The following is a 25,584-nucleotide window of genomic DNA, read 5'->3' on the forward strand; positions in this document are numbered from 1 at the left end:
TCATTTTACGCGATTAAACCCTTTTTTTATTAAATCGGCACTCAAACAACAAAATTAAAATACGAAAATTTCATGGATATAAATTCACACATAATAAACACACAAAATAATATTAAAATATTTTTTTACTAGGATTTGTGGTCCCGAAACCACTATGTCCGATTAGGGTTTAAATTGGACTGTTACAGTTTTTGTACTTGAATCTCTTTTTTATTTCAGGCCAAACAAAATCCCCTACAAATGGTTTTTTGCTTGGATTTTATAGCCATTTTACAAGTTTTTATTTTAATATTGTTGTCACTTCTTTCTTTGTTCTTTGCAGACGCAAGTGGCGGTAGTCGGTGGTGGCAGAGGGTTGGTGCGGCGCTGGTCAGAAGAGGCAGAGGTGGCTGCAGAATAGTGGGTGGTGGCAGAGGCTAGGAGGAGTGGCGGCTAGTGTTTCTTTTCTTTCTTTTTTTTTTTGCTGAAAATAGTTTAGGTTTGGGCCATTTTAGGTCTGTTGGTTATTTAATTGTAATGGGCTGGTATTTTTTTTTTTTGCTTGCCTGGGCCCGGGAAAAATGGGTTGTATAGTGGTCTCGACATATATAACTAAAGCAAGTTCTAGAATAACAAATCAATTTGACAAACTCACAACCAAAAATAAAATGAGCACGAAAAAAATATGTTCTATAGGTTCAAAAGCTCACGAAAAATTATGGTTTGATGTCAAATTTGTAAATTTAAAATTTCAAAATAATTCTTCAGTTTAGGGAGACAGTAAAATATTTATTTTTGAAAAATAACTTATCATGCTTGACTCTCTCATGTCTCAAAGTATAAATTATACAATGCACAAACATCTACAAATTAATCCCAAACAAAAAAAAACTCCAAATTTAAAAAAATTAACTTTAATGGTAGGTGTGAGAAAATTACTTAAATAGAAACAATAATTCAGAGACTTTATCACATAAACATATAACATCCTCTCCGCACTTAAGATATACATTGCTCCCACTGTACAAACAAATATAAACCAATAAGCAAAATATCATAAGGAAGGGAGAGAATTGAAACTATTCTAAATTTGGATGATTTCGTTGGAATAGTGAAATTCGGAAATGTCGAAGATCCTAAATTAAGCATATGGTTCTGAACACACTAATAAGAAGATAGAGAAAAATAAAATCAGATAAAGAGGTGGCAAAACAAATAGAAAACTGTTGACAAAACAATAACAATAAAGTACATAATAAAATAAAATAAAACATATAAGTCTGAAAAATAAAATAAAAACAAATAACAAGAAAAATACAAATAGAAATAGAAATAAAAAGAAAAATAAATAAAAACATAAAACTAAATAAAATCTAAATAATTCAAAAGAAAATAAAAAATCTAATACTATTTTAATAACCAACTTAGCAGAATAAAAATGGAAATAATAATATAATAATAACACTAATATAATAACAAATAATTTAAACAACAATGGAGGGTGGGTGGTTGGGTAGGTACCCACGGTAGCGGGGGAAAGAAGGAAAGAACAAAGGGAAAAAAAGAAAACCCCCAAGAGGGTACACTGCTTTGTGGCTAGGCCGTGTATCTTTCTGAGGTCGTGTAGTCTATTAGAAAATTTAAAAATTTGCTTCAATGTTCACACGGCTTAAGACACGCCCGTGTGTCCAGGCCATGTATCCTACACAGTTGTGTCGCCAAGCCGTGTGACACTTAGATCGTGTGTTGTTGTCATTCGCTTCTCCCTTAACCGTGTACATGGGCGTGTGTGTAATAGCCCGTTTTCGATAAAATCGAAACAATGGTTTCGAGACCACAAATCCAATTTCAAAAGAAAAATTATTTTTATATTATTTTATGGTCTATAGTATGATAGTAATGTTGTATAAAAAATTTTGTAAAGAAATTTTACCAATTACACATTTAATTTGATAAAGGACCAAATTGCTCAAAGTGTAAAAGTTGAGTTCTAATAGCTAAAAGGATTAAATAGCTATGGAATTCAAAATTTGAGGTCCTTATATGGCAAATAGACCATTAAAAATGCTTAGTGGTTAAGGATGATGATTCATCCATGAAAAATAAAATAAAGAAAAGGATGAAATTGGAAGTGAAATAATAAAAGATGATAAATGATAAAAAAATTAAAAAAATATCATCATTTACATCATCTTTCCCAAATTAAAAGCATGAAAACCCTAGTCATGGAAACCTAAGCTCAAGCCATCTTATTTTGCTTGATTAGGTAAGTATTCTTGCCCGTTTTTAATGATTTTTATATTTTCGAGGTCGTATTAGCTTAATCTAGCTATCTCGAGGATTAATTTGCAAAGTTATCAAGGTACTAGGTTTTTTCCATGGATGAACATAGATGAATTATGAAGTTTTATGGTATAAAATGAAAGGTTGTTAATAGATAAACAACTTTTGTAAAGGGAATTGTGATGAAATTATGATTTAGGGACTAAATTGAAAAGATGTAAAATTGATGGAAAAATTCTAAATTTTATGAAATACATGGGCTGTAAATTTTACATGTAAAAATTGGCTAGGCTTGGAATAAGGATTAAATTGCATGAATTTCATTTTTCGAGCCTAGGGATAAAATTGTCATTAATAAAAAGTTTAGGGGCAGAATGGTAATTTTTCCTAAGATGTGAATTGAATTGAAAGGAATATGAATTAATTTTAAATTCATTCATATATATTCGCACAGACCAAATTCAGAGTTAGAACGAGGAAAAGAGAAAATATCGGATTAATAGATTTTACGTACACGAACATTTGTCGAGGTAAGTTCGTGTAACTAAATAGTGTATATTCATATGCTTGAATTAAATGTTATGTATGTGAATTGTATAAATGCCAAATATATGAAATTGGTTACATATTCGACAAAGCCCAATAAATATTAAATCCCGTTTGAATAATGGAATTTGATGGATACAGGATTTCCTGATTGGTTGTGGTCCTGCATGTGTTGCAGACACACCACAACTCCTACGAGCGTCCCGTTATAAGACCTCTCGAGCTTCCCGTTATATGGTTCCTACGAGCATCCTGATCGGTAGTGATCTTGCATGTGTTGCAGACTACTGTAACTCTTTGTGAGCGTCCTGCTATATGATCAGTTGTGATCCTGCATATATTACGGATACAAACGCAGCTCTTTGTGAGTGTCCTGATATGGCTCGCTTGAACTTCCCTATATATGGCTATCTGGAGCTCCTAATTAAAGGCTCTTCGTGAGCGTTCTGATTAAAATTTCTTTATGAACTTCCTAATTATGGCTCTTATGAGCTTCATGTTATATGGCCCGGATAAGCTTCCTGGTACGCTCTTTGTGAGCTTACCGATTAATGGCTCTTTGTGAGCTTCCTGTTATGGCTTAAAAGAGGATTTCCCGATTATGTGCTTTAAAGAGCACTCCTGAATATGAATTGATGGATTTCTGATTTGTACACTTCGAGTGTACTAACTGTGTATCCATCAATGTTTTCAATGATTTAACGGGCAAAATCTTGACATGAGAAAATATGAACATGAAATTAATTAATACACGTATCTGCCTGAAATACATGAAAATGATGATACATGATATATGAAAATACGAGATGATAACATATGAACATGGAATTTATTTGATGAATATGTTCATCCATGATTATAAATTTGTACAACTTGAGTGTATTACCCGTGTGACACTAACATTGCAAATGATTTAATGGGCAAAGTTTTGACATGAAATAATCTAAACTCGAGACAATTATTATGAAAATGTACTTGAAATACAAGGATATGATTTGTATATGTTATATGAATACATGATGTGGAAAGTATATGTACATGGAAATCTAATTATTATTAAGCCCATACATGTTTCTTGATATTTATATAAAATATATGACTAACAAGGGTGATGAGGATATGTGTTAGGGATCATGATCAAGTTGATTGAATGTGACTTTTATGTTTATATTGAATTTAAATGAGTGGTAAGTTAATTACCATGTTATGCAAACTTATTAAGCATTTCATGCCTACTCTATTTTATTTTCCCCTATTCTATAGTAATTCGGAGGCTCGTTGGATTGGAAGCTTGGCAGAGATCACTCACACTATCCATCAGCCCATTTTGGTATATATATATGGTAAATCAATTATGGTTGTACTGGCATGTATAGGTTAATTGGCCAATATCGGCATTTAAATGCTTTAATTGTAACTAGCCATTGGAATGGCTTGTGATGGATATGTTTGGTATGTGTTTGAAATGGTTGATTGATAGAAATTATATTGGCATATTGATGATTGAATTAAGTTAGCATATTTGATAATATATGCATATATGTTAACTTGGTAATTTAAGTAAGTGTGTATATTTGATTATATGAGGTATTATATCACATATAGGACTTGATTTTGAGTTGGGTTAAATGACCTATACTAGCATGTGAATGTGTTAAAGTGTTGGTGTAGGAGGATGACAAAATGGGGTGAGAAATATGGTTTGGAAAATAGCCTATTTTCGTCCACATGGGCAGAGACATGAGCGTTTGTCTCAGTCGTTTGTGACACACGGCCTAGCACGTGGGTGTGTGACTTGGTCGTGTGTCCCCTGCATCTTTAAATTTTCAAAATAGAATGCCTAGGTATTTATACACGGCCTAGCACACGGGCATGTGTCTTGGCCGTGTGACCCAAGTCAGAGAGTTACACGGCCTGACCACATGGGCGTGTGACCCCTACACCTAGGAAAATTTTTGAGATTTTGCGAAAATTTCTCTGAGTACCCAATTTAGTCCTGACTCGTTTCTAATGCACGTTTTGGACCTCGATGGTTGATATAAGGGACTTTATGTTTGATTTATGACATGAATACTGTATAAAATGAAATATCTGTTTACTTTATCTGTATATTCTGGTAATGCTTCGTAACCCTGTTCCAACGACGGATATGGGTTAGGGGTGTTACAGTGTGGGTTACACAACCGTGTCGCTAAGCCATGAGACCATGAGTGTCATAATTTTTTTTTGAAAAACTAGCTCCAATATTCATACAGTCCATGACACACCTGTGTTTCTAAGCCGTGTGGTCTACTCCAGATTGTGTGGACATTTTTTTTTTCAATTTTTAAAAATTTTTTAAGTAATAATAAAAAATAAGCGTACTAAGCACGCAACATAATTAAAATAAAATAAAAAACACAATTAGGTTGTCTCATGAGGAGCAATTGTTTAAAGCCTAAACCCGACACTAAAATAAATTTCATTAACATCTCTTCCAAATTCGACTTCTTTTCTTGGTGATAAAGTTGTTGAAAACCCGGAGGGGGTTGTGACATTTGATTTCCTTTACCACCTCAAGAGAAATTCTGATGATTCATCCATCCTGAATTATAATTACTGCTAAAGGAGTTATTTTGATGTCTAGAATTATTCCTCATAAAGTCAACTTGCTCATGTTTCACATTAGAACTGAAGGGTGAACTTTCTGAATTGATCATCTCTGCTCCAATCGCATCACATTGCATTACTGGATTCATCTGCTTAGCCATACTCAAACCATCAATTTTCTTACTCAGCACTTCCATCTAACTTGCCAACATAGTATCTATATTAAAAAGCATCGGCTGCCTTAGTAGACTTTGTTCTTATAACTTACCACTAATAGTTATTTAGTGTCATCTCCTCAATAAATTCTTATTATTCAATGTTCCACTAGCTACTACATCAATTATCTGTTTAGTCAAGGGATTCAAACCATTGTAAAATTTTTGGACTTGAAGCCACAAAGATAACCCATAATGAAGGCACCTTCTCAGAAGATCCGTAAATCTCTCCCATGCACCATACAATGTCTCAAACTCGAGTAGAGCAAAAGAAGAGATGTCATTCTCAACTTAGTTGTTTTAGCCGGTGGAAAATACTTTAAAAGAAACTTCTCAATCATTTGAGCCCAAGTCATGATGGAACTCCATGGAAGTGAATTCAACCACTGTTTCGCATTGCTCCTCAAAAAGATTGGGAACAATCGTAAGCGTATGACATAATTAGTAATGCCACTGATCTTGAATGTGTCGTAGATATTCAGAAAGTTAGCTAAATGAGCATTCGGATCTTCATCTTGCAACCCATCACACTGAACATACTATTATACCATCTGATTTGTGTTCAGCTTAATCTTAAAATTGTTTGCAGCAATAGTCGGTCTGACAATACTCGATTCAACCCCAATCAGGGTGGGTTTAGCATCATCATACATAGTACAAGGTGTAGGAGGTTGCTGATTACCAGGATTATTATCCATCTCAACAATAATTTCTTTTTGCTCTTGATCGTCTATTAAAATTTGTTTACCTTGCCTTGCTTCTCTAACTTCTCTCCGATTTCTGCGAGCAGTCTTTTCGATCTCACTGTCAAAAACTAATGGTTCCAACCGGTTGCCTCTAGTAATAAACCAAAATAACCTGTAATAATCAAACAAAAGTATTAAAATTAAAATAAAAAATGACTAAATTAATAGAAATAAAGTTTTCATAATATTCTAGTCCTCAGCAACGGCACCAAAAACTTGATGTCCACAGAACTAACTAAAAAATTGACTAAGGCAAGTGCACCTATCAATTAATAGTATAGCTATGGTAAGCAAAGATATCGTACCCACGAAGACTAAAAGTACTAGTAATTATCATCTTTCTATTATTTAACCGAATAATTCGAGTGATAGATTAAAACCTAAAATTAACTAAATTAATTAACTAACGAACACAAATAATCGAGTAACAACCAAGAAGTGAAATAATACCAGGAAAGAATTCACTTAGATTTCATCTGTCACTATCAATCTAAGTAACGCAATTTCTCCACTTAGCATCTTGATCCATAGAAATCCTTAAATTATGCAAATATCTCTTTCGAGCATAAGAGCAACTAATTTTAGGTTGATTAATTGAAATTTATTTCTAATTAAAATCCCTATTATCACATTAACTCGTTCTATGAATTCCCCTATTAGATTTGACTCTAATCCGGTAGATTTATGTCATCATATATCTAGGATTGTATGCAAATCCACTCAATTAAACAAGATCTACTCTTAAACAGGGTATATTCAACCTCTGATTTAAGTACATCAAACATAGATCAATAGTCTAGAAATATTAAACAAAGAATTAAGAACAAGAAATTAAGTATTTATTACGTAAAATAAAAATTAAACGACAGAATTCATCATAGGGTTCATCTCCCCTAGGTATTTAGAAAATTAGTTTATGCTTGAAAATAAAAACATCAAAGATACAGTATAATCGAAAGAAATAAAGTAACTCATGATAATCTTCTAAGAAATCAATTAGGAATCTTCAATCTTGATGGAAATTTGCTTCAAAATCAGCTTCAATAGTGTTTTTCGAGTTGTTTTCTGGAATATTCTATGACAGGTCCCTCCTATCTTCTTATTTTTTTCTCATATATACATCTTAGAATGCCCAAAAAACCTAAAAATCGCAATTTTCACAATTCAGAGTACAAATCCATGAAATCGACATGACCTATCACATGGCCGTGCAGAATGGGTCAACTTGTGTGGCTCTTGTAGCTTACTCCGATTTTTTGGTTTTTGCTCGTTTTTCACTCCTTCTCTCAAATGCTCTCTTAAGCATCAAAACATAAATTTAAAGGATTAGGAGCATAAAATTCACCACTAACATTGAATAATCACCCAAAAACGCACTAAGAATGAGGTTAAAATATATTACTTTTGAAACTTATTAGTCACATAATGAAAACTTGACATAACCCAAGTTCAGAGACAAAAATGGATGTAGTTACCAAGTTCAAGGATCAAAATGGACCAGAAAAAGTACAGTTACCAAAGTAGACCTAATTACTAAGTTCTGGGGACCAAAAATTATTTTATTTTAATGTTTTAATTCAAATCAAAATTTTAAAATATCATTTTTAACATATATTTTCATCAAACATTTATTATAACCTATCCAATAAATTATTAACATATTTTATGGATTTAAATATTGCTAATTCAATTATTTTATTTAACTATTTTAAACTAATTTCTTTTATTTTTCTAATTTTGACAAAAATAAAAACATGACAATAATGGTAGAATTCATGTTCTTATTAGAAAACATTCTCAACACGGTAGAGTTAAGATGTAAGTTTCAAGAATTGTTAAAGTGCAAAATGAAATTAAAAAAAATGCTAATATCATGCAATACATTTTGAGTGTCAATAAAAAATAAAAGATTTGATTTGGAATGGATGGTCATATGTTTGCAAGGATGAAATTTTTATATGATATCAATATAGTCTTTAATAACAAATGTTACAAAAATTACTTGAAGAAATATAAAACATTGCTAGGATAAACATTAAATATTCAGAGTTAGTGATTAATTTCATGTTATTTATTTCAATTCAAGTACTGATTTTGATGTAACTTTTAATGGTAATTCTTAAAGCATGTTGGTGTTTGTTGACACCATTTTTTTATAAAAACGGGGTCAACTTGGGTTTTGAAAAATGAAAACGGGTGTGGGAGTCGCCACCGATCATTTTTATGAGGTGTGATCGGGTCACCTTGAAAAGTGGTGGTTTTTAATAAACGATTTGATTTTTATTAAAACCATAATTTTGGTCCACGAAATTCAGAAAAACGGGTTCGGGAGTCGGTTACATACGAGGAAGGATTAGCACCCTCGTAACACCCAAAAATTGATACCTAATTTATTAATTAATGTCTTAATGTCGAAAATTGAAAACCTTGAAGAGTTTTTTTTTTAAATACGATCCTAAAAAATTTTTGAATAATATGGGTTGGAATTTAAGATTCTCTTGTTCCGAAAGAATATCACATCCAGCACGTTAGGATACAATACTTTAAACCCTCGAGACCAAGATCACCTTATTTTTTTCCAAAACCCATACTTTGAATTTTAAAAGGGTATTTGGCTATTTGGTCAAACGAGAAATCGAAACCCAGCACGTTAGGGCACGTTTTCTCGAATTTCTGAACGCAAAATATTGCCTTATTATTTTTTAGAAAAATCCTCATTTCGAGAAAACAACGTGTCATATCCAATGCGTTAGGACACAACGTATCGAATTCCCGACAATGAGTTTTTTATTCATGGTTTTTTAATTAAAGAGTATTCTCGATTATTTAGATTCAACGAAGAAAATTGGAACCCAATACGTTAGGGCTCAATCCTCTCGAAGATCCCAAATACCGAGTATTACCTTTATTTTCAAAAAAAATTTACGAATTTGAGTAAAAATTGATGTAATGTTAAATTTGATATATGAATAAATGTCGCATTAATAAATGACAATTATGGATATGAGAATGTGAGCATAAATAATACGAGCAATAACAACAAAATAAAATAAATAAAATGACAAATCAATATCATGCAAAATAACAAGTATATAAGCAAATAAAATTAAAATATTCTTTCAAAATAATAATGAAAATGTAAAAAAAATAAATAAATAAAATGAATAAAATTATAAAAATATAAAAAGATATATATGTGCGTGTATATAAAATTATGAAAATATGAAAACTATATGTATATATATATATTTTTAAAATTATTAAATATAAAAGTATATGTAAGTATGTATATATACATATATATATATATGTATATAAATTAAAATACATAGATATAGATATAGGTATGTGTATGTACAAAAGTGAAATATAAAAATATATTTATAATAACTTTAAAAATATACGTATATATATTAGAAAAATGCTTGCGTATATATATATAACAAAGTTTTAGAATAAAAGGGTATAAACAAGATAAGGATAATAATATCAATGATAAATAACAATAATGCAATATAACAATATTAATAATGTTAAAATAATTAATTTAACAGGAAAAATAACTAAAATAGTATATTTAGGATTAAATTGAAAATAAACAAGGTTTTAAGGTCGAAATTAAAAATGAAAAGCACAAGAAGGACTAAATCACAACGCGCGTGAAAGGAAGAGGACCAAGAAGGGAAATATTCCCTCGCTGATCAAACAGTGACGTTCCAGTGAAGCGCATGTGCATGGTCTGGGGACCAAATTAAAACAGAAGAAAAATTCGGTAGCCAAAATTGCAAATATATGAAAAACTAAATTGAAATCGACACAAAAGCGGAGGTACCAATTGCGCAAATATCCCCACCAGCAAAAACACGTGGACCCTCTGGTCGAGTCGGGTAGACGAGCGGAACTGGGGGCAAAACGACGCTGTTTTGGCTATTGGTGCTCAAGCCCAAAACAATGCCGTTTCATGGGGCTATTTAAGTTAGATTTTTTTTAAAAAGGTTCATTTCTTTGCTCTTCAGAAGAAAAAAAAGTGAGAGTTTTCTCTCAAAAGCCTCTCTCCCCCGGTCCTAGCTCCGACCAAGGGCCACCGTGCCGGATTCCGGTTGCCGTCTCGACCCCCCTAAACCCAAATCCGGTCTCAAAGTTCCCAAAATGTTAACAAAAATACCCAAAGGGTCAAGAAACCTTTCGGCTTTCGGCCACCTATCCTCGAAGGTGGCTCCCTCGGCTGTCCCGGGGGCGCTGCGAACCCCAAATACGGGTAGTTTTTTTATTTTATTTTTGCATATAGGAATATTTATAAAAAAATAAAATAGACTAAAAAAAGAAGCAGAAGCTAAGACGATAATAGGTATCAACCTTTGAATTTTTGATTGATTTTGTTCTCTTAGTATTCTGTTCCTTGTAAAAGAAGAAGAAAAAGACTACAAGCTTTAGATTTAGGCCTTTTATAGCCGATTACAACTCCCTATTTCTATTGTTTTGTTTGTTTCTGTTGTCTGCTTCTGTTTGGCTTCTTCTTTTGCGTGTTGTTTACTCTTGCAGGTGCTAGATGCGGTGGCAGAGGAGGCGTACGGCACGGGTCAGAGGCAGTGCAGGCAGAGGCCTAGGGCGCGGCACTCATAAGGCTGGAGATTAGGGTTTTTTGCTGAAATGTTTTAGGTTTTTAGGTTTGTTAGGCTGGGTTTTAATTTGGGTTAGTTTGGGTTTGATTTGGGCCATGTGGTTTGGGTTGGTATTGTAATGGACTGTTATTTATTGTTTTAATATTTGGGCCCGGGCAGAAATTGGGTTTTACAGTGTTAATGTTAAAAGTTAAATTCTAACTTTTTGTTATTAAAGTCTGTATAAAACTATTTTCATTATTCTTCAAAATATATAAACATTTAATAATACTAAAATTTGTAAAGAAGATTATGGTGTTTGATAAACAAAGTTTTGAGCTTTTTTTTTATTTGATTTGTTCATAAATAGAGGATTGGATAGTCAAACCCTCTTATTATAGTGTTTGGTGAATGGAGGTTTGTAAGAGCTTGTTAAGTTAAAACTTCCAAAACAAAAAATGTTAGGATGGACAACTTTTTTCAAGAGTTGATTGGAAATGAGTATGAAATGACATATCTAATCATACTTGCTCAAAAATTATTCTCTTTGTCACATGCTCCATTCTCTCATTTTCACTTTCACCTCCAAAGTCTAAAAGTAAATCTCAAAAAAATAAAATCCACTGTGAATCTACAAAAATCAACATCGCTGCGAGAATTTTCAATTGAGCCCACTCATCCTTAAATATTTATATACTCTTAATTTATTTTTAATTTACTTGTTTAAAATTATTTCTTATGTAACTTTATATTAATTGAAATATGCTACTTGACAAATTTATTCAAAGTGTGACATAATTATCACTAATTCACATACTAAGAATATGATATAATTATCACTAAGAATATAGTTTACAATTATATTGATACACTATTAACAATATTTATCAATTTTCACAAGGTTAATATTTGCAAACAACTTAAGAAATTTATTTATTTAAATTTTCAAAATATTCACTAATTAATTTCCATAATGGATGTTTTAGTTCCTTGGTGATAGCGTTTTATTAATAATTTCACCCAATAAAGACTAAAGTATTATAAACAAATAAATACTTAACAATAAAATGTGTCATGTTCTTATTTGTTATTTTACACGTATCAACTTTCGTAAATTTATCAAATACTTTTTTAAATAAACAATTAATAGAATTTAATAGCACATTCCCTATACAAATTAGACATTCAAAGCGAAAATAGACAAATCATGTTATATGAATACCATTTTTATTATGCTAACTCTACTTTAACAAATTTCTTGCCCATGGAATAAATCTTGATCAATCATCTATTCAATTATGTACTTTATATTATGAATCATATGACTTACACTAAATAGGCTTTCACCCTCCGAAATAGAGGTTGGACGGATTTATATATAGATATGATCAAAGAGATATTTCAATCTTTCAAAAATCATGCACAAACAATCCATTTGATTAGGTAAGATGAAAATACCACATAAATTGGGTGTATTAAACATGGAAACAATGGACATAATTTTTATAATTATCGACACTTTAAAGGACCGATATTTGATATTGAAAAGTATTTAATAAATCTTTATAAAATGAAGAACAATGCTAATTGATTAAAATAATATTATTATAGATAGAAATCGAGATTGAAAATTGTTAATTAGTGCTTATAAGCATTGAAAGTTAAAAATGTCCTAAACCCTTCTAACCCAACACAACTCACAACTTGAACATACATCCCTACCCCCATGACAAACAAAACCTATGGGTGTTGCATAAGGAGAGAGCAAATAATAACGCAGTGGAGACGTATCAGATATTAAACTGATAAAAACATATACTACTCTTGATCTAAGCAAAAAAGGCCGAGAAAAGGATCAATAAATGTCTAGATTTATGTTTTATAATGCACCTACACCTCACCCTTTGCTTGTGCTCTCAACATGGGACTTGGAGTAGGTCTGAACATTTGTTGCTATGGACAGAATGTATATGATTTTTCCTGCACCCCCACATGGGATGTTGGTGATTTTGCACGTGAAAATGTTTGGATAATATAACAATAGTTCACTTATTGCAGCCTATACTGATCATAAGCTGGAAAAGCATGTAGATTAGACCTGCAACTACGCGATGGAATTGGTAAGCCATGAAATAAAACAACAATTTGCAACATGTGTGAAGGGATTAGATTCTGTTTGTATGGTTTTGCAAAGGCTTCAATCTTTACCTTGGTGTTATTCAGTATCCTTGACAGTTGAAACCAACTGATATTTGCCTTTGACCCTACTAGAGCTGTGGAAGATCGTTTCCTGCTGGTATCTACTTTAACTAGGAATTGATATAGGGGCTGCGCGTACGCAAGCCCCCACTGCCACAAATTATGACGTAGGCTCTCCCTCTTAGGGAGACCTTAAAGCAGCACCCCTACCAAGTGCAATGCAGGTCACTGCTCTAGGCCATGAGTCTTCCTGATCACTCATTGACCCCGTCCAGGTAAGTATGTTTTAATGTTGCTCTATCCTCTCTCCTTATACACCACCCTTATGTTTTGTTTACCATATGCTAGCAATGTGGGATTCAGGTTGCGTTGTGGGCATAAAGATCTAGAACATTTTTAACTTTCAATGCTTACAAACGCTAATTATTAGCATTACCCAATCTTGATTTCTGTCAATAATAATATTGTTTTATTTTGTCAACATTATTTTTAATTTATAGTGATGTGTTAAATGCTTCTCAATACCAAATATCAGTCTTTTAAATACCATAAATTTAAAAAGTATACTCATTGTTACAATGTATAATACACTTGAATTCAAGTGATATTTTATTGGTCACTAATTTAAGATTGAAATACCTTTTTAAATCAAATTCAATTTAAGATTATTAAATGATTTAATATTGAAATACATTTCTTTTAAATCCATCGTACAACCTCTATTTCGAGGAAAGAAAAACAATACTTATTTAATCTTACTTAATTCATAATAAAAATACTTATTTGAACAATTTGATTGAAAAGGGATTTGTTCCTTAAACAATAAACTTTATTGAAGTAGCACCTACATAGTAAAAAATGGTATTCATTAGATATGATTTGGCCCTTTTCTCCTTGTTAGTTTAATTTGTAAACGGATGTGCTCAATCCAAGGAAAAGAGCGGATGGACAATGCATACATAATGAAAATGGTAAGAACGACATAATAGGCGGATAAAACATTAACTCATCTCAATTCCTATAATGTGCACCAAATTTCTATTTTAGCCTTTTCAAAATCACCTCCTTATGCTTTTTCAAATTTCTATTTTAGTTTTTTCAATTCCCATAATGGTAAGAACCAAACCATACTTCCTCAGGAGTTTTTAGCTCAATAGTTGTAGATGGAGATCTATTTACTAGATAGCATGCAGTATTTATAGCTTTAGCCCAGAAGTCTTCGTCGAGCCCATCATTTGATTTCATGCAACGAGATCGCTCCAAGAGAGTTCTATTCATACATTCTGCAACTCCATTTTGCTATGGTGTATGGTGAACAATGTGGTGTCTCACTATTCCTTTAGTCTTATAGAACTCAATAAATTCACCCAAGCAATACTCCAAGTTGTTATCCATTCGAAGCTGCTTGATCTTCTTTCCTGTGTGATTTTCGATCAAGGCCTTAATTTGCTTAAAATTAACAAGCATTTGATCCTTGTGCTTTAGGAAATACACCCAAACCTTTCTTGAGTAGTCATCAATAAAGGTTAATAGATATCTGTAACCACCCTTTGAAATTGTTGGAGAAGGACCCCCAAAGATAGGAATGGATATAATCCATTGTGCGTTTGGTTTTGTGAATCCTAGTGCTAAACTTGACTTCAGTCTTCTTTCCAAAGATGCAATGCTCACAGAAATCAAGCTTCCCCGTACACTGGTCATACAACAAACCTCGTTTGCTCAAGATTGATAAGCCTCTCTTGCTCATATGCCCAAGTCGCATATGTCATAATTTAGTGGTGTTAGAATCTAGATCAATTGATGATGACACTGCTGCAACATCTATAACTGTGGAATCATCCAAGAAATAAAGGTCTCACTCTAAATGTCTGCGCATCACACCCATGGCACCAAAGAATACTTTTAGCACTCCACCTTCACCGGAGTATTGAAAGCCTTTCTTGTCCAAAGTTCTCAAGGAAATTAAGTTTTTCTTCATTTGTGGAACATGTCGAACATCTGATAAGGTTCTGACAATACTGTCAAACATCTTTATACAAATTGTGTCAATCCCCATGACTTGGCATGCATGGTCATCTCCCATTAGCACTAAACCAGCACACTTCTCATATGTTGAAAATAAATCCTTGAAGGTGCTAATGTGAAATGTAACGGCTGTATCAAGAATCCACCTCTCACCAACGCAGAGCTGGATACTATCGAAACAAATTCTACATCATTTGAATTTTCTACATCAACCAAACTTCTTATTTGTTGCTCCTGCAGTTCTATTTTATCCTTCTTATTTGGACAATCTTTCTTTATGTGCCCAAACTTCTTACAGTAATAACACTGTATTCTTTTCTTGGACTGTGATCTGGGATGAGTTTTGCTTGAATGTCCTCTTGACTTGGATCCCTTGAGCAACTAAGCATTGACCTTGATTGTTTTCACCTGCCTTACTAATGAGTTTCTTTCTTAACTCACTAGAACCTAAGGCGTTTTTCACCTCATCGAGAGAAATGTCATCGTGATCTTATTACATTGTGTCAGCGAAATTCTCATATGAGCAAGGTAAAGAACATAGAACAATCAATGCTTGATCCTTGTCATCGATTTTAATACCAATATTATTGAGATGCATAATAATAGTGTTGAAAGTGTTAAGATGTTGTAAAATAGGTGAACCTTCCTCCATCTTTAGGGTGTAGAGTCGTTGATTGAGGTAGAGTCAGTTCATCAATGGCTTCGTCATATACTTGCTCTCTAACTGGAGCCACAAACCGGACGTCATGGTCTTTTCAGCTACCTCTCGTAACACTTCATTGCCTAAACGTAGTAGAATAACACTATGTTCTTTATCCAGTATCTCATCCTTTTGCTCTTCCGAAAGCGTGTTTGGTAATTTGTGTGTTTCGTAATTTGTCTCTACCAGACAATGCTTTAAGCAATACTTGTTGAATCAGCATCGCCTGTATCTTGATGCTCCATAGATGGAAACTATTTTTCCTGGTGAATTCTTTGACTTCGTATTTAGTCAATAATACACTTGTAGCCATATCAATATTTAAAATGACAACGGAAGCAACAAAAATAAATCACGAGCACAACCACTTTGCAAATACCACAAAAATAGTCGATTTGTTGAGGATGGATCAAATTAATTACGTCAATACGACCACATAAGTTTATCAGGAATAAATAGAACACACCACAATAAATAATGTATGAAAAAGAATAAATAAAGAAACATAAGAATTTACGTGGTTCGACTTTAAAGCCTACCTTCATGAGTAGAGACAACAAAAAAATTCACAATAACAAAAAGGTGAAGATTACAAGTGTCTTGACACTCAAAACACAATCCGAAAAGCATACAACTCACCCCCGAAAATACCTAAGAGCTATTATACAATTGCTGTCAATTAGCCACTCACTAACTAATTCACTCTCAAAGTTGATGTGTCTCATGGCTAAGAACTAAGTCCTATTTATACTAGTTTACATCACCTTCAAGTCAATAGCCACATTTAATAAGGCTTGACAATTGAAAGAGCAAATCTTCCGTGTAGCTTTCGGTGCCCACTATTGCCAGCAAAAATTGACATTATGCTTCAATTGGCTTTTAAATCCAAGCCTTCTGACATCTATTGAAACTTGGTTTTCATGGCTTGTGATTTGTGAACTCAAGCCAAAGTTTTGATACATTTCGCTGCTCTAGTTTGGTGCATGCATATGTAAACTTTGCGTTTAATTAGCTTGAAAATTAAAGCTATCATTTTAACAATATGCTTATAAGATTTTCAATGATGTATGCGCCAACTGACAAATTGAAACAACAAATTTTCAATAACTTTAGAAATTTAAAACTGGTAGCCGAATTACATACCATCCATTACTTCAAACAATTAAACCTAATCAAGGAGGGCAAACAATAACTGAATAGTGAGAAATTATAGCCCTATGGTTTGGACAAAACCTCAAGTACATTAACCCTTGTAAGTGTCTTTAGACTGATTTACACCTCAATTATTAATAGAATCCCAATAATAAGCTATCATCCTTTAGTTGCAAAAGTTAAAATATAATAACAACTGTGTTGTGTCGACTTCCATAGCTTTCACTGCTCACTTTTACTCTTGGACGATGATGTTGAAGATGAAATGAATACGATGTATAGCTTAGACTTGTGGTGCAGTCACCACTCAATAGCAAACAACAATTGTTGACACCATTTTTTTTTTTGGATAAAACGGGGTCGACTTGGGTTTTGACGAAAACGAAAAAAACGGGAGTCGCCACCAATCCTTTTTTAATGAGGTGTGATTGGATCACCTCGAAAAGTGGTTGTTTTAATAGACGGTTTGATTTTATTAAAACAACAAGTCTGGCCCACGAAATTTAGAAAAAACGGGTTCGGGAGTCGGTTGCGCACGGGGAAGGATTAGCACCCCCGATACGCCCAAAATTGGTACCCAGTTGATTACTTAATATCTTAATGTCAAAAATTAAAAAATTTAAAGAAATTTAAAATACGATCCTTTATCTTAAAATGACTTGTATAAAATAGGTTGCTTATAAAAACTCCTACTATAAAAATTGAAAAAATGATATTCAATTGTTCGAGTTAGATGAGGAAATTGCAACCCAATACGTTAGGGCACAATTTCTCAACATTTCAAACATTGAACATTGCCTTGGTTGTTTTTAAGAAAATCCTCATCTCGAAAAAGTAACATGTCACATCCAATACGTTAGGACACGACATATTGAATCCCCGATAATGAGCTTTTATTTTTTTTTTAAAAAAAAGTAACCTCGATTATTTAGATTCAGCAAAGAAAATCAGAACCCAATACGTTAGGGCTTGATTCTCTTGAAGATCCCAAATACCGAGTGTTGCTTTTATTTTGAAATTTTTTGTTCTTAATAAATTCGAGTAAAATGGATGTAAAATAATAATGGTGACAATGTAAATAAAATGATACAAGCCAAACAATAAATAATAAAAATAATCAGGGCAAGGTAACAAATAATTAGGAACTAAAGAAAGAGAACAAACAGTAATAAACGTGCAAATAAATCAACAAAATTAACAACATTATGCAAATATGAAAGATATATAAACACATATATATAAATAAAATAATGAGAATATGAAAATGTGTGTAACTGTACATGTTTGAATTATTATACATTTAAAAGTCATGTAAATGTATGTACATACATATATACATATATAATAATCATTAAATATATAAAATACATATGTGTAGGTATATATGAGTCATAAAACGTAAAGAATATGTACAAGATATATTTTGGACGATAAAGTATATGTAAATGTTTATATATAATAAAAGTGTATGAAAGCATATTTTATATACGTGTATTTATAAAATGTATAGAAAATATATATTGATTTACCAATACATATGGATATATAATTATAGAATATATAAAAATATTTACATATATACGTTTATGCATATATAAAAGTAAGCTATTATAAAATATGAGCAAGCATAATACATAAATATATATATATATATATAAAAATAAAATGAAGTTGAAAATAATATAAACTACTTAATATATTAATATAATAGTAACAAATTAAATAAACAGAAAATAAAGCCAATAATAATTAATAATAGTAGTAATGATAATAATAATAATAATAATAATAATTGTTGACACCATTTTTTTGACAAAACGGGGTCGACTTGGGTTTTGAAAAAATGAAATCGAATGTGGGAGTCACCACCAATCCTTTTTGATAAGGTGTGATCGGATCACCTCGAAAAGTGGTTGTTTTTAATAAATGATTTGATTTTATTAAAACAATAAGTTTGGTCCACGAAATTCAGAAAAACGGGTTCGGGAGTCGGTTACGCACGAGGAAGGATTAGCACCCTCGATACGCCCAAAATTGGTACCTAGTTGATTACTTAATGTCTTAGTGTCGAAAAACTGAAAACTTTAAAGAAATTTAAAATACGATCCTTAAAAAAATTGAATGGCATGGATTGAGATTTAAGAAGATATTTGGCTATTTGATTAAACGAGAAATCGAAACCCAACACATTAGGGCACGTTTCCTCGAATTTCCAAACGCAAAATATTGTCTTACTATTTTTTAGAAAAATCCTCGTCTCGAGAAAACAACGTGTCACATCCAATGCGTTAGGACACGACGTATTGAATTCTTGATAACGAGCTTTTTATCATTTTTAAAAGAGTAATCTCGATTATTTAAATTCAACGAAAAAAGTCGGAACCCAACACGTTAGGGCTCGATTCTCTCGGAGATCTAAAATACCGAATATTACTTATAATTTTAAAATTCCATTTTTTGACATCTAAATAAAAATGAACGTCATAGAATAACAATGATAATAATGTAAGTAAAATGATAATACAAGCAAAAAGCATCAAAGATAAGATAGATAAAAAGGACAAATCAACGACATACAAGACAATTTAAAAATATTATATATGAAAATTTTCAAAATAAATAATGCATATGTACATGTGTGTATGAATTAAAATAGGTGTGTATATATAATGAAAATATGCATGTCTATACGTGTATATATATTACATAAAGACAAAAAGATATAAACATATATATTATAAAATACAATAATGTAGGTATGTACATACGAATATGCATATAACTTAAAAAAATATGAATATCTATATAGATTTATATATATATATATATATATGAATTATAAAATATAAAAATATGAGCAATCATATAATAATTATAATAAGACACATACACTTGAAATTTAAATAAGTAAACACAAATAAAAAATATATTAACAGTAACAAACGATAATAAAAATCATAATAATGTCTAATTTGCTAATATTATTAATAAAATAACTAAGATAATAAAACAAACAGGTTTAATCAAATTTTGGAATAAAAATTGTTTAAAACGCAAATAAACAAAAAAGGGGTCCCCAGGGACCAAAATATAATGCGACCAAAGAACGGAGGGCTGATTGAGCAAATGTTCCCATTGTTATGCGCAGCGTTTTGGCACGGGCTAAAATGAAAAGCGCAGAAAATTCTGTAGCCAAATTATAAAACAAAAAGGGGCCGGATTGTAAAACAGCATAAAATCGAAGGGACCCCGCGCGTAATTTGCCCATTCACCGCAGAAACACGCGGATCCTGTGGGCTGCGGGTCGGGTCACGGGTCAGCCTCCATACGACGCCGTTTTGGGGCCACTGAAACAGGCCCCAAACGACGCCGTTTTGCATCCTTCATAAAAACCCAAAATTTCTCTTTTTTTTATATTTCTTCCATTCTGTTAAAAAAGGCTCTCACCCTCTCAACTCTCTCCCTAAAATTCGGCCGGTCACCACTGTAGCACCGCCGGTGGCGATGGCGTTGCGCAAAAGAGGCGTTTCAGCCTCGCTTCGAAGCGCCCACGAAGGCCAAGCCTTCTCTGCCCGAAAAAGCTCAAAAGGAGAGACCTTTCACCTCCCCCTTCAACCCGATTCAAGCGACGAAAGGGGGGATTCCGATGCCGGGGCTTGCGGCGGTTCCAGGTATTTCCCTTCTCCTTTTTTTCTTATTCTATTTTATTTGTTAAAAATGGATTTGTAGAAAAAATGAATAAATAAATAAAAAAGAAAACGGAAAACAGAGAAACAAAAAAAAAAAGAACGATCGGATTCTTTCAACCTTAAAATTTTGCTCTCTCTTTTGATTAACTGATGCGCGTTTTTTACAAAGAAAATCCCCCCTTTTACATTTGTTTGATTCGGCTATTATAGCCGTTTTGGATTACAGTGCATGCTACTGTTCTATACTGTTCTTTCGTTTTCTTCCACTGTTCTTGTTTCTATTTTGTGTCACTTGCAGGTCTTCTTTTGTTGCATTGGTTCGTCTTTTGTTGCAGGTTCGGGCGAAGTCAACTTGCTATACTGGTGCAAGGCCGGCTGGTGGTGGCGACCTCGAGGCGTGGTCTTGTATACAAGGCGCACATGGGTAGCAAAGAACGGCGCCAAAAACCCTAGGGTTTCTGGCATTCTGAAAATGTCAAACGTTTTGGGCCATTTGGGCTTTTGAATTTTGGGTTGTGGGTCTGTAATTGTAATTGGGTCGGTAAATTTTTTTAGGTTGGTAGGTTTGGGCTAGGGTTTATATGGGCCCCGGGCAGAATTTGGGCTCTACAATAATAATAATAATAATAATGACACTAAAATAATTAATTAAACAATAAAATTGCTAAAAAAAGATTAACTCGAAATAAAAACATAAATACTGGGCGATTTCGAAATAAATAAACACTAAAAGGATTAAATTGCAACACGCGCCAAACATAGAGGGACCAAAATAGTAAATAAACCAAAGCCCCAAAACGCAGCGTTGAAGTGGACCAGATTGAAGCAAAAAATAAAATTATGGGGATAAATTAAAAATAACAAAAAGGCAAAGAGGGCCGAATTGCAATGCGCTTCAAAGTCGGAGGGACTGCGCGCGCAAATAGACCCCTAAATGAAAACATGCGGATCCTTGAGTGCGGGTCGGGTCAACACGCGGATCCCCTCACCCAAAACGGCGTCGTTTTACTAATGATATTTAAGTGAAAAAAAAACTAAAAAAAAACATTCAAATTCTCATTTCTTAAAAAAAAAGCCCTTCACCCCTTTTTCTCTCAAAACATTTCCCTCCTCCGTGAAACCCGAATCCGTGAAGGAGACCACCGTGCCTCCGTCGCCACGGCGTCACACGCTGATGGTAGGAAAATTCAAAAGAGGTATTTTTTTTTGCGAATATCAACTATTCTTTTTTATTAGTATATGTATATTATATGTATAAAAGTAAAAAAAACAGATCTAAAGGGAAAGATGCGAAAAAAAAGGAATCACCTTAAGATCTTTGTTTAATCCGTTTTTGTGTTACATAAATAGCTTTTTCTTTTTCTTTTTTTTTAGAAAAAGTCCCTTTTCATGTTACAAGTTCGGCTTTTATAGCCTATTTTTGTTACTGTTTTTGATATATTTTCCTTGCTTCTTTCTCCTTTGCAGATGCCAGTGGTGATTGGAGCAGGTGGTGGTAGGTGCGGCGCGGAGGGGGCAGGTAATGATGTTGGTGGCTGCGGTACTAGGCTAGGGTTTCAGTTCTGAAACCCTAGTTTGACTAATCCTCTTGGGTCAAATTTGGGGTTTGGGCTGGATATTGGGCTTGGGGTATTGGGTTAGGCTAGTTGGGTTTAATTATTTTTGTTTTGTTTGTTAGGCCCGGGTAAATGGGCTTGTACAGCTGCCCCTCTTTGCTCGTTGTCGTGTAACGAGAACAGAGCAAAGACTAAGAAAGACCAATTTTGCCCGGTTCCGCCGAGTCTTCATTTATTCTGGTGCTTCTTTTCTTTCAGTAGCTTCGTTTCAGTCCATTGTGTCACCTGGGAAGTAAGATCCGCTGTTGTAGCTTCAATCTTTTTAATTGCAATGTTAGGGGAGTAAGATCCGCTGTTGTAGCTTCAATCTGTTCCGTTGCATCGCCAATGATGTGAGACTCGCTGTTGTAGCTTCAATCTATTTGACTGTAATGTTGGGGAAGTGAGACTCGCTGTTGTAGCTTCAATCTGTTCCGCTGCATCGCCTGAAAGTAAGATTTGCCGTTGTGGCTTTGATCTTTTAAATTGCAATGGGGAAGTGAGACTCGCCGTTGTAGCTTCAATCTGTTCCGCTGCATCACCTGAAAGTAAGATTTGCCGTTGTGGCTTCGATCTTTTAAATTGCAATGGGGAAGTGAGACTCGCGTTGTAGCTTCAACATTCATTGCATCGCTGAAAGTAAGATTCATTGTTGTGGCTTCGATCTTTTAAATTGCAATGGGGAAGTGAGACTCGCCGTTGTAGCTTCAATCTGTTCCGCTGCATCGCCTGAAAGTAAGATTCGCCGTTGTGGCTTCGATCTTTTAAATTGCAATGGGGAAGTGAGACTCGCCGTTGTAGCTTCAATCTGTTCTGCTACATCGCCTGAAAGTAAGATTTACCGTTGTGGCTTCGATCTTTTAAATTGCAATGGGGAAGTGAGACTCGCCGTTGTAGCTTCAATCTGTTCATTGCATCGCTCGAAAGTAAGAATTGCCGTTGTGGCTTCGATCTTTTAAATTGCAATGGGGAAGTGAGACTCGCCGTTGTAGCTTCAATCTGTTCCGCTGCATCGCCTGAAAGTAAGAATTACCGTTGTGGCTTCGATCTTTTAAATTGTAATGGGAAAGTGAGACTCGCCGTTGTAGCTTCAATCTGTTCCGCTGCATCGCCTGAAAGTAAGATTCGCCGTTGTGGCTTCGATTTTTTAAATTGCAATGGGGAAGTGAGACTCGCCGTTGTAGCTTCAATCTGTTCCGCTGCATCGTCTGAAAGTAAGATTTGCCGTTGTGGCTTCGATCTTTTAAATTGCAATGGGGAAGTGAGACTCGCCGTTGTAGCTTCAATCATGCATCCATTCGTGGCTTCGATCGCTGAAAGTAAGATTCGCCAGTTGTGGCTTCGATCTTTTAAATTGCAATGGGATGCAATGGGAAGTGAGACTCGCCGTTGTAGCTTCAATATGTTCTGTTGCATCGCTCGAAAGTAAGATTCGCCGTTGTGGCTTCGATCTTTTAAATTGCAATGGGAAGTGAGCCTCACCGTTGTAGCTTCAATCTGTTCCGCTGCATCGCCTGAAAGTAAGATTTGCCGTTGTGGCTTCGATCTTTTAAATTGCAATGGGGAAGTGAGACTCGCCGTTGTATCTTCAATCTGTTCCGCTGCATCGCCTGAAAGTAAGATTCGCTGTTGTGGCTTCGATCTTTTAAATTGCAATGGGAAAGTGAGACTCGCCGTTGTAGCTTCAATCTGTTCCGCTGCATCGCCTGAAAGTAAGATTCGCCGTTGTGGCTTCGATCTTTTAAATTGCAATGGGGAAGTGAGACTCGCCGTTGTAGCTTCAATCTGTTCATTGCATCTCGCCTAAAAGTAAGATTTGTAGCCTGTGCATCGCTCGAAAGTAAGCGTTGTGGCTTCGATCTTTTAAATTGCAATGGGAAGTGAGACTCATTGTTGTAGCTTCAATCTGTTCACAGATCGCTCGAAAGTAAGATTTGCCGTTGTGGCTTCGATCTTTTAAATTACAATCTATGGTTACTTCAATTTGCTCCTGTCAACTCAGGAAAGCAAGATCTGCCATCTTCATTGATCTATTCTTTGGGGAACATGACCTATATGAACCTATTTATGCCTAGTGATTATGATAAAAATGAATCAAAATACCCTGGCTAAATGCATATGCATGAATGCAAAATGATCTTTCAATGTTTGAGTTGTTATTGCTCCTTGCTCAATAAGTCCTTATTGCCAACGCGTCCGAATGCTACTGTCCGGTTGGTAATGTTCATCTCTTATTTGGTCGGGTTGCCCCCACTGTATTCTTCAAAGTTCAACTCATTGTGATTTTCAAGGTTAAGCCCATCGTAATTTGGGACATAAAATTGAAAACCATCCTCCTCCTACTGTAAATTAGGAGTACATGATCTGAATTTCCTTGGCTACTTACACCATTTCTAGGGCGTCGTAACAAAAGTTTATGCATAATTGCAAAATTTCCTTTTCCGAAGAACCTCTTCTTATCATTCGGTAATCATTGAAACCTTGTCACTAGCATGACATCTTCTCATTTTGTTCAATCCTTGTTTGGACAACAAAGTTTGGAAGGATAGTCCTACTTTAGGCTTTTTCCTTTTAGATACTTAAAATTGGTGTGTTCTAAACAACCATCCTGTTTCAGGTTCCTTCATTATTTAGAAATTTCTAGAGTAATATGCAAAACTCCTTTTGCTTGAACATTCAATTTATTAACCATTATTTCAAATGTTTTGAAAAAAAGATTATCATAATGGACAAACAAAATGTTATTGGGAACAAATCTCGAAATGAATAAGTTAATCAAGATAGCAAATTTTGCTAAGATAAAATGAGAAAAGACGATGGACAAGATGGAATTTTATTAGGAGCAAAGCTTGAGATAAATACATTAATCGAGATAACAAATTTTTGCCAAGATTCAAAATGAATAAGATGACGGCAGGTGCCCAAGACATCACAACACGAGTTTCCCTGCATAAGCTTTCTGAAAACCATTCTGAATTTGATATGTGTTTAGGGAATCTGCAGGGTTTTGTTGATACCCCAAGATGTCGTCTACCCTTTCCTTGTTGATTCAGGTATATCGAGACCACCACATGCCCCAGATCAAAATTTGAGCTGCTCCGGTCACCTCATGTCTTCTCAAAATTTGAGCCGCCTTTTCAGGTTTTCAACTTAAATCCCCCTTTGGTCTCAAGGCGCCCTTTACGGGTTTTCACCTTGGCCTCTCCTTTTTTTTTGAATGCCCTTTACGGGTTTTCACTTTGGTCCTCCTCCTTCAAGTGAAGTA

General features: G+C 33.8%; 1 non-coding gene and 1 pseudogene across 1 annotated transcript; both read right to left on the minus strand.

Moving 5' to 3' along the window:
* Positions 1 to 12,700: 12,700 nt before the first annotated feature.
* On the minus strand, positions 12,701 to 12,815 carry LOC128034429 (U2 spliceosomal RNA; annotated as a pseudogene).
* Positions 12,816 to 13,280: 465 nt separating this feature from the next.
* LOC128034154 (U1 spliceosomal RNA) lies at positions 13,281 to 13,441 on the minus strand. The gene has a single exon (XR_008190286.1). It is a non-coding gene; the product is annotated as a U1 spliceosomal RNA (small nuclear RNA).
* Positions 13,442 to 25,584: the final 12,143 nt, after the last annotated feature.

This window comes from Gossypium raimondii, chromosome 10, assembly GCF_025698545.1.
Source record: "Gossypium raimondii isolate GPD5lz chromosome 10, ASM2569854v1, whole genome shotgun sequence".
NCBI lineage: Eukaryota > Viridiplantae > Streptophyta > Magnoliopsida > Malvales > Malvaceae > Gossypium > Gossypium raimondii.